Here is a 9113-nt window from a genome sequence, read left to right as displayed (position 1 = left end):
CTTCACATTCATTCTTCTCATGCAGCTGTGGATGCCTCACAGCAGTCGCATGGCTTCACATTCATTCTTCTCATGCAGCTGTGGATGCCTCACAGCAGTCGCTTCGCTTCACATTCATTCTTCCCTCATGCAGCTGTGGATGCCTCACAGCAGTCGCATCGCTTCACATTCATTCTTCTCATGCAGCTGTGGATGCCTCACAGCAGTCGCATGGCTTCATTCATTCTTCTCATGCAGCTGTGGATACCTCACAGCAGTCGCATGGCTTCACATTCATTCTTCTCATGCAGCTGTGGATGCCTCACAGCAGTCGCTTCGCTTCACATTCATTCTTCCCTCATGCAGCTGTGGATGCCTCACAGCAGTCGCATCGCTTCACATTCATTCTTCTCATGCAGCTGTGGATGCCTCACAGCAGTCGCATGGCTTCATTCATTCTTCTCTCATGCAGCTGTGGATACCTCACAGCAGTCGCATCGCTTCACATTCATTCTTCTCATGCAGCTGTGGATGCCTCACAGCAGTCGCATCGCTTCACATTCATTCTTCTCATGCAGCTGTGGATGCCTCACAGCAGTCGCATCGCTTCACATTCATTCTTCTGTCATGCAGCTGTGGATACCTCACAGCAGTCGCATGGCTTCATTCATTCTTCTGTCATGCAGCTGTGGATGCCTCACAGCAGTCGCATCGCTTCACATTCATTCTTCTGTCATGCAGCTGTGGATACCTCACAGCAGCCGCATGGCTTCATTCATTCTTCTGCAGCTGTGGATGCCTCACAGCAGTCGCATCGCTTCACATTCATTCTTCCCTCATGCAGCTGTGGATACGTCACAGCAGTCGCATCGCTTCATTCATTCTTCTGTCATGCAGCTGTGTATACCTCACAGCAGTCACATCGCTTCACATTCATTCTTCTGTCATGCAGCTGTGGATGCCTCACAGCAGTCGCATGGCTTCATTCATTCTTCTGTCATGCAGCTGTGGATACCTCACAGCAGTCGCATGGCTTCATTCATTCTTATGCAGCTGTGTATACCTCACAGCAGTCACATCGCTTCACATTAATTCTTCTGTCATGCAGCTGTGGATGCCTCACAGCAGTCGCATGGCTTCATTCATTCTTCTGTCATGCAGCTGTGGATACCTCACAGCAGTCGCATGGCTTCATTCATTCTTATGCAGCTGTGGATGCCTCACAGCAGTCGCATGGCTTCATTCATTCTTCTGTCATGCAGCTGTGGATACCTCACAGCAGTCGCATCACTTCACATTCATTCTTCCCTCATGCAGCTGTGTATACCTCACAGCAGTCACATCGCTTCACATTCATTCTTCTCATGCAGCTGTGGATGCCTCACAGCAGTCGCATCGCTTCACATTCATTCTTCTCATGCAGCTGTGGATGCCTCACAGCAGTCGCATCGCTTCACATTCATTCTTCTGTCATGCAGCTGTGGATGCCTCACAGCAGTCGCATGGCTTCATTCATTCTTCTGTCATGCAGCTGTGGATACCTCACAGCAGTCGCATCACTTCACATTCATTCTTCCCTCATGCAGCTGTGGATGCCTCACAGCAGTCGCATCGCTTCACATTAATTCTTCTGTCATGCAGCTGTGGATACCTCACAGCAGTCGCATCGCTTCACATTCATTCTTCTCATGCAGCTGTGGATGCCTCACAGCAGTCGCATGGCTTCATTCATTCTTCTGTCATGCAGCTGTGGATGCCTCACAGCAGTCGCATCGCTTCAGTCATTCTTCTCATGCAGCTGTGGATGCCTCACAGCAGTCACATGGCTTCATTCATTCTTCTGTCATGCAGCTGTGGATACTCCACAGGAGTCTCATTGCTTCACCTTCATTCTTCTCTCATACAGCTTTGGATATTTGGTCTCATTCATTCATTCTCTTCCTTTTAACATTTTCTTCTTGCTGTCTCTTGTGATTTCTTTGCCATCAACCCCCCCCCCCCCCCACCCGCTATTCCTTCTTTACTGCTCTCGTTATTCACAGCTCTTTAATCAACAACCTGTGGCATACGTTTTGGCCGTGTTACTTAACCTGCTATGGTATTTCCCAGCCAGTGACGTTTGACAGTGTCACATGCTGGATAGGGTGCTCCCGTTGTCCGGGTCGCATCTCTTCAACACTTCAAAATGCACTATTATCCACCTGTCCACGTCTTGGATACATCTTTTTCAATAGCAAAAGGAGTCTGAAAAATTCACCTTTATTGGTATTCATCTGATATGTCTGGAATTTGTTCACGCTGACTGTACCTTGACGGTTTAAATCTGCATCCGTGGGCCATTAGCTCATGTGAGGAAGAGACGACCTGGAAGTTTAATTTTGTATGAATCAATCTTGGCTGCTGCCACCTCGTCTCATCTCGCCTCCCTGTATCTGTCTCCTCCCCGCTTCTCGCCACTGGGCTGATCTGTTAATCTGCCCTGGTCTTCTTATTTTTTTCGTTGTCTTGGTATTCCAATGTTTTTTTTTTTTCATAATCCTCCAACTGCTTTCGAATTTCTAGCATTTCTTTCCCTTCTCTCCAGTCTACCTTCTCCTTTCCTGTCGTCTTCGCAATCCACTCGATTTCTTTTCTAATACTTGATCAGGTGTTGGATTGCTAGCATTTCTTCCCCTCCTCGTGTGTCCTCACTATTCTTTTTTTTTCAAGCGTTCTAGCATTCTTGTTTTCTTTTTCTGTTTCTGTTGCGCCCGCTGTTTTCACCACTGACGTGCAGTGGTGATCTTCCATTTTGAATGAGAAATCTATGACCTCGACAGATGTGACGCTATTCCAGTAATGCCAAATGCTGGCCTATACAAACTGAACTTGGTTAATCATGTAATGGGCTGAAGCCTAGAACATGCTCTTCTGCTCAATTTATAATGGGCAAAGTATCCCCATCCTCTCTGGATGAGATTCTATGCAGGGCATAGAAATGTATGTTGGGACGCTTTCTTTATTCAACATTTATTCTGTAGCAAGCCCTATAATCAGAAGTTGCATGTTTTGGCTTTATGGGGCATTAGAGTGCATGAGATTTGGTAAGTTTTCATGAGTTTGCATCCTTGGTGTTTCGATTGAGACCAGTTAGAGACCAGTTCATAAGGTATAAGAATTGTAGCACTTAAATAGCGTGAGTGATGTGGAATGAGACGCGAATGCAGAGAGCTCATGTTTGTGGCTATAGATTTTTGTTCAAAATAAAAAGGAGCTGGAAAATGCATTGCTGTCCCTACTCTAAGAGGCATTTCCCTACCTCAACCAAAAACTAAGGGTCTGTCAAATGTCAAAATGTCTTGTGCCCAAAGTACAATTCTGGCCCTCACATTCTAGAATTAAAATAAGGTGGAAAGGGTAATGTCTTTGGCCTTGAAAGGGCACAAATGTTCAAGTTCAAAATGAAAGGTGTAACTCCAACACAAAAGCTCCCAATGGATAAAGTTCCCAGTTGCAGGAGATAGCTCCCATTCCCACGTTTTCTCTTCAAGACACTTTAAACTCTTAGGGGTATGAGTCTTTCTTGGAATTCTCTGATCAACAAAAAAGTACTTGTATATAAAACAGCTTGGCTGTTAGACCCAACTTCATCGGACGCCTGGTGTACTTCTCTGCCAGGTTTCTACTCCGCTTAAATATAACTCTTTACTCTGTCTTGGCTTTGCCTGGTGATTTCTCCTACCCGGACTACCTCATGCGATTCACTTCATACACTTTCCAACTTGAATTTGCCTGGTATACTCTCCTGCCAGGATTTTCTCATGTGCTTTACTTGACACACTTGCAAACTTGTATATATCTTGCATTCATTTTGTTATTCCCCTTTGGAAATATTGTTATATATTCCCCTTTATGCACTTCATTTACTCTTATTTGCCCTTGGTAAGGTTGCTGAAGTGCCCCAATGTCCCAGTTTGACTCCCGAGTACTCACTGGTCTTCTGTGGCATGATAAAGGCAAAGCAGCACTTTGGTGTCCTTTTTCCACTTCCCGGGCTCACCAACTTCACTTGGCTGCTTCCACGTCCTTCGCAGCTCCTGCTTGCCTGCTGTTTGCTTCTATTTGTTCCAGCGGCGTGGATACTGCTCTCTCATTCCCACGATTGGCAGAAAGTCTTCTCTCTTCCTCTCACGCCCTCTACGCGGCAGACCGGCTCCGGCAGTCTTCTTCTGGCCTTTTCCCTGAGCTGGCTGGCTCCACGGTCTTCTCAGCAGCACAGTAGTCCCTCATTCGATACAGAGAGGACAAGGCGTTTCCAGGCAGTGTCTCTCCTGCCAGCTGGTTCGAAAATTTCCAGGCGCCTATCATGCGCTCGCAACCACTAAAGCGCGTCTTGTGCTCCTCGCCTATTCTGACCCTCATTGCTCTATTCATCTTTTTTGTCACACTGCTTTCACATTCACAGAAATGGTAGTCGTTTTTTGGTAACATATGTATAGAACATTGGAAGGTATTATCAGTAGGTCCCATGGATGCTTGAAGGGCGCTATTACAATAAGCCATTCGGGCATGGGGAATGGAGGGGATATCCCTAAAAGAAAAAGGGGATACCATGTCTCATCCGATAATGTTGTGTTAAAACCCCATGCGGGTCTCACCCCCCCATGTGGTTCTCCCTCATATAGCCGCCCCCAGGGGTCAGGATCGGGTAGAAGCTGCCGTCCCCTGGCCACATGAGGAGAAGCTACCCCCGAGGAGATAGTGATGACATCACCAGATTCATCACAGATGCCTCTAATAGGCTTGCTCCTTTGATCTCATGGTTGGCATTAGTGCACTCTTTCGGGTCCACATCCAGGCTTTGAGGAAAGCTTTCAGAAATGGGGGTAGTTCTCAACTTGACAATATGATGGTCTTGTTATCTGTTACGCCCTGTCTGTCTTCTTTGCATTAGAGGTTTTTCAGATTTCTTTCACCTGGTGGTGCAGCACTGGACACATCTCAATTTCCATGTGATTATATTGTTTAAAATGGGATTCCCAGCTAGGCGACGATTGACTTTTGGTAGGATGGAATGTCAAAATTGAGACTGTTCACAACATGGTAAAATATAGGATGCATGAAAGGGGGGGAAACCATATGATATACAGAGGTAAATCTTGCACAATATACAAGCTGTTGTAATTGGTATGAAAAAGTTTGAAACTTGGGCCACCTTTCAGGATGGCCTGACCATTGCTGGATAACAAGCTGAAGGCTGAGTGATTGGTCATTGTCCTGATGGTCAAAATGGTAAATGACTGTTAGCTCGCTGCCCATTACCCTGGAGGGCTTTTTCTTGCATATTGGCCACCCTCTCTATTCTATGAAAATCATGCTTGCACCTAGCGCTCCTCACCGAGAATATGCTTGGGGGGTGGTTGGGGCGGGGGGGGGGGGAAGTACTGCTCCATGTTCCAAGAGCCATATTCTGAACTAGCTGGAGCTTGTGGAAGCTGCAACTCATTGCCCAGATGTGTGGGTTAATACATTAACAACTAGACCAGACTGGAAAAGGCACAGTCATCGGAGCACTAAAATACAGTAAATGCCCTATCTTAAGTATACCCGTCGTTTGGGAATCCATGTTATGGGTCTAGACAGATTTGGGCAGAAAGAGAAATAGCAGGAGTTTTCCCATTGAGCGACAGGCTGTCAAAATGTGCTTGCTCTTGTAAGCCGCAGTTCTCTGTTTAGGATTTACTTCTGGGCAGCTCTATTTTGCCACTTTGAAAACCCCACTGATTTCTCGGGTATCAGGGGGGACAAGGAATGTGATGTGCAGGATTTGATGTCAGACCAGTTAGGTTTCACATCTTGGTATGAAATGGGATCATAGCGAAGGGGAAACTGGGTTCTGCTACCGCACCACTATGCTGTGAGGATTGCAGTAATCATTTGAGGGTCTTTGGCTTTTCCTTCTGCTTCTTGGTCTTTATTGTGTTGACTTGGGGTTGGTCTCTGGATCAGAAAGACTATCTTATCCAGTGAAAATCAGATTGGCTATCTTAAGTCTTCATGATGGGGATGCATGCCTTTTAAATCGTAAAGACTCCATGTTTTTACAAAAACCATTCAGACGAAGGAGCTGATAGCTGTTATGTCCTTTTATTTTTCTGTTTGCTGACAATTATTGAACTATGGAAAGGGATTTGACTATGTATTTGAATTGTACTGTTGTATTTAGTAACTTTTTTATATTTTTGTCTGAAGCCCCGTTGTGAAGTTTTGTTTATTTTTGTGCTACCTGTCAAAAAAAATTAACTTTTTGTCTATTTTAAATCTCTATTATATCAGCTTGTTGGAGAAACTAAGAAAAGATGATAACCAAGAAGTAGTGACATCTGCTCAAAGGTGCAGCGGCAATAATAGGATGTAGCTATTGGGAAGAGAACAATCTTGCAGTCCTCAAGTCAAACTGGAGACCCCATGCTTCTTCTGGTAAAGGGTCACATTTGCATCCTAAATCTTTTTATAATGGAGGATAACTTGGTGATCCAAGGATCATTTTGTGCTGCTCTTATATAATTTGTTATTTAAACGTAATGTAAACATTATTTTTAATATGAGGACTTCAACATTACCCTTTTCCTTTTGGTCAGATTGAAATAGTTCATACCTCTCGTCAATGTCAAATTTGATCTCTGATTCCGCCTCCCCTTTGCTGGGTTGCAAAGATGACTGGCAAGGCTGGATTGGAACAAAATGGAAAATGTACCATCTCTGATCAAATGCATAAGTAAAGGATCCGCCTTAGTCACAATGCCACTTTGAAAGCGGCAGTGCTGGTTTAGCCAGCTAAATAGTTTTTACATAATGCACTCACAGTAACAGGCAGTTTATAGACTGTATGGTTGGCTGCTGTATAGTGCTATGCTACCTTTTGAAGACATGTACTGTAAACGTGCATGATGTCTTTAAAAAAGAAAAATAGCACTAGTGTCTGCATCTTTTACTAGAACGATCACACTTTTATCAAGCACAGATGTATATCCCACTGCTAGCACCACAAAACAATTGTGTTCTCTACACAGTTTTGAAAATGCCTCAAACATCTGGCATGCATCCCACTCCTGACACCAATTTAGGTGTCCACACTCAGTAACCATTGTGCTGTATCACAGCCATTGGCTCATCCTGGTTATTAATGGTGCTTTTCAAGAACTGAAATGCTGCCTGGTTCTGACATGCATGTATTTGGCCTATTTACTGGTAACTCTAGAATGCATTATTCTATATATTTATGCTGGTGTCAAGTTCTATCTGAGGAATGTTCAGAATATTACATTGCTGCCACCATATATATTTGTGTGCTAACTAAGCAGCCCACCTCTCCCTCCAGCCTGTGTGTAATGAAGGGCATGCCTACAAACAGCGGCATCTTATAAAGTTGCAATTGGAGATTAAAAAAAAAGTCCCTAAAATTCATGTTTCTCAATGGCTGCGTTTCAGTGGGGGTGAGTTGGCAAAATAATTTTCCCCAAGTCCATATTTTAAAACCACTTGGAGGATGCAGGTACTTAATTATGAGTGCTGTTATGCGGTCCCTGAGTCTTGTGTGTCTGGTAAAAGGCGGGTGTGGGTACTGCTGTCCGTTTGGGCGGTATATCCATTCAAGTAAATATCTTGCTATGACTTGTGCTTCATTAGCCTTCCACCAGCAGTGTTGCCTATGAGAGCCGACACACCTGCTCTTCGAGGGGTTATAGACTTAGATAAAAGGTACTGAAATTCTCCATGTGTCTCACAGCCATTGATTGAAGAATAGTCCATGTGCGTTTTCCCTTTGTGAAGAAGAAACCAACAGCACTGCTCATTCCACAGATACTGGTGCAATAAATAAATGTCTGAGTTGACAATTTCATGTATGTTTCTGAGGCTGCTGGTCTGACTTGAATCAGAATAAAAAACACATTGAAAACCTACATTTTTCCTATTTATTTGCTGTTCTAACATGTGTGATGTACATGCTGTGAGCTCCTAAGCATCGTTTTTGTCTGTAGACGTGTAGCCTGCCTTCAGACTCTGGGATCTCTACATAGCAGGCTGGGGTGCATCTTTCAATGCCATTTCTGAAGAAAGAACCTTTCATCTCCAGTGTTTGAGGTTATGGTTTAGACAACTAAAATGTCTCCCAAAAATGTCAACATTAAGAATATTGGAATAATGTTGACGTGCTTGTTATCTACATGTAAAATCGACTTGCCTGCAAAATACCTCCATTGCCATCTTTGGAAGACTTGACTAATTTCTCCAGCATGGGGTCTGGCATGGATTCACATGCTCATGAATATTCCCCGTCGTCAGGCTGGGAATCCTCGGTAAAGAAAAAACCAGTATCAGTTTCGTTTCTGATCTGTCTTTCGTAGTAATAACCAATCACTGGTCTCTGCGTCATACTGACCACAACCAATGACTGCCCTCTACCGAAGCACCGCCTCTGGCAGCCATCTTCAGATTTTTACTGCACGTTCATGTGTTGGGATCCTCGTGCTATTGCTCTCGAGCGTTAGTGCTATTTTTCGCGCTTTTTTCACAAAAAACTTCGATTCTTTCGGTCAAAAGAGCCTCAAGCTCCACCGATCCTACATCCGATCAACGGGGACCCGTGTCGGATTCGTCTGTGCCCCTCAAGGGTGAAGATTCATCGAGCTACACTTCGGAGGACTCCAGAAGCTTCTCAGGCCCGGTCTCGGAGATGGCCCAGGAGAAGGGAAGCTCGACGCCCGGAAAGCTGTTCAGGGTCTGCCCTGGATGCCAGCTGCAGAACGTCTTTAAGGAGGACGAACACTCTTTCTGCCTTTACTGCCTTCATGAGGACAAGACGCACGTGGAGAAGGACTGTGCGTTTTGCGGCAACATGTCGGAACGGACCATGAAGGACCGCCATCAACGTCTCGCCAACTGGCTGGAGGGTAAGAGCCCGTCTGGCGAGAAGAAGAAGAAATCCGAGCGGTCTTCTAAGACCTTTGAGGGCGCCCCGGCGACGGGGGCCCAACATAAGGCTAAGCACCGCGAGTCCGCTGGCACCGGGAGCGCCGAACGGTCGGGCTCTACGGGCGTCAGGCAGGGCGCACCCTCCCCGGCACTATCAACCACGAGCCAACGCTCTGGGT

This window comes from Ambystoma mexicanum, chromosome 13, assembly GCF_040938575.1.
Source record: "Ambystoma mexicanum isolate Mex_15411 chromosome 13, UKY_AmexF1_1, whole genome shotgun sequence".
In the NCBI taxonomy this organism is placed as follows: domain Eukaryota; kingdom Metazoa; phylum Chordata; class Amphibia; order Caudata; family Ambystomatidae; genus Ambystoma; species Ambystoma mexicanum.
This window is presented reverse-complemented; position numbering follows the sequence as displayed.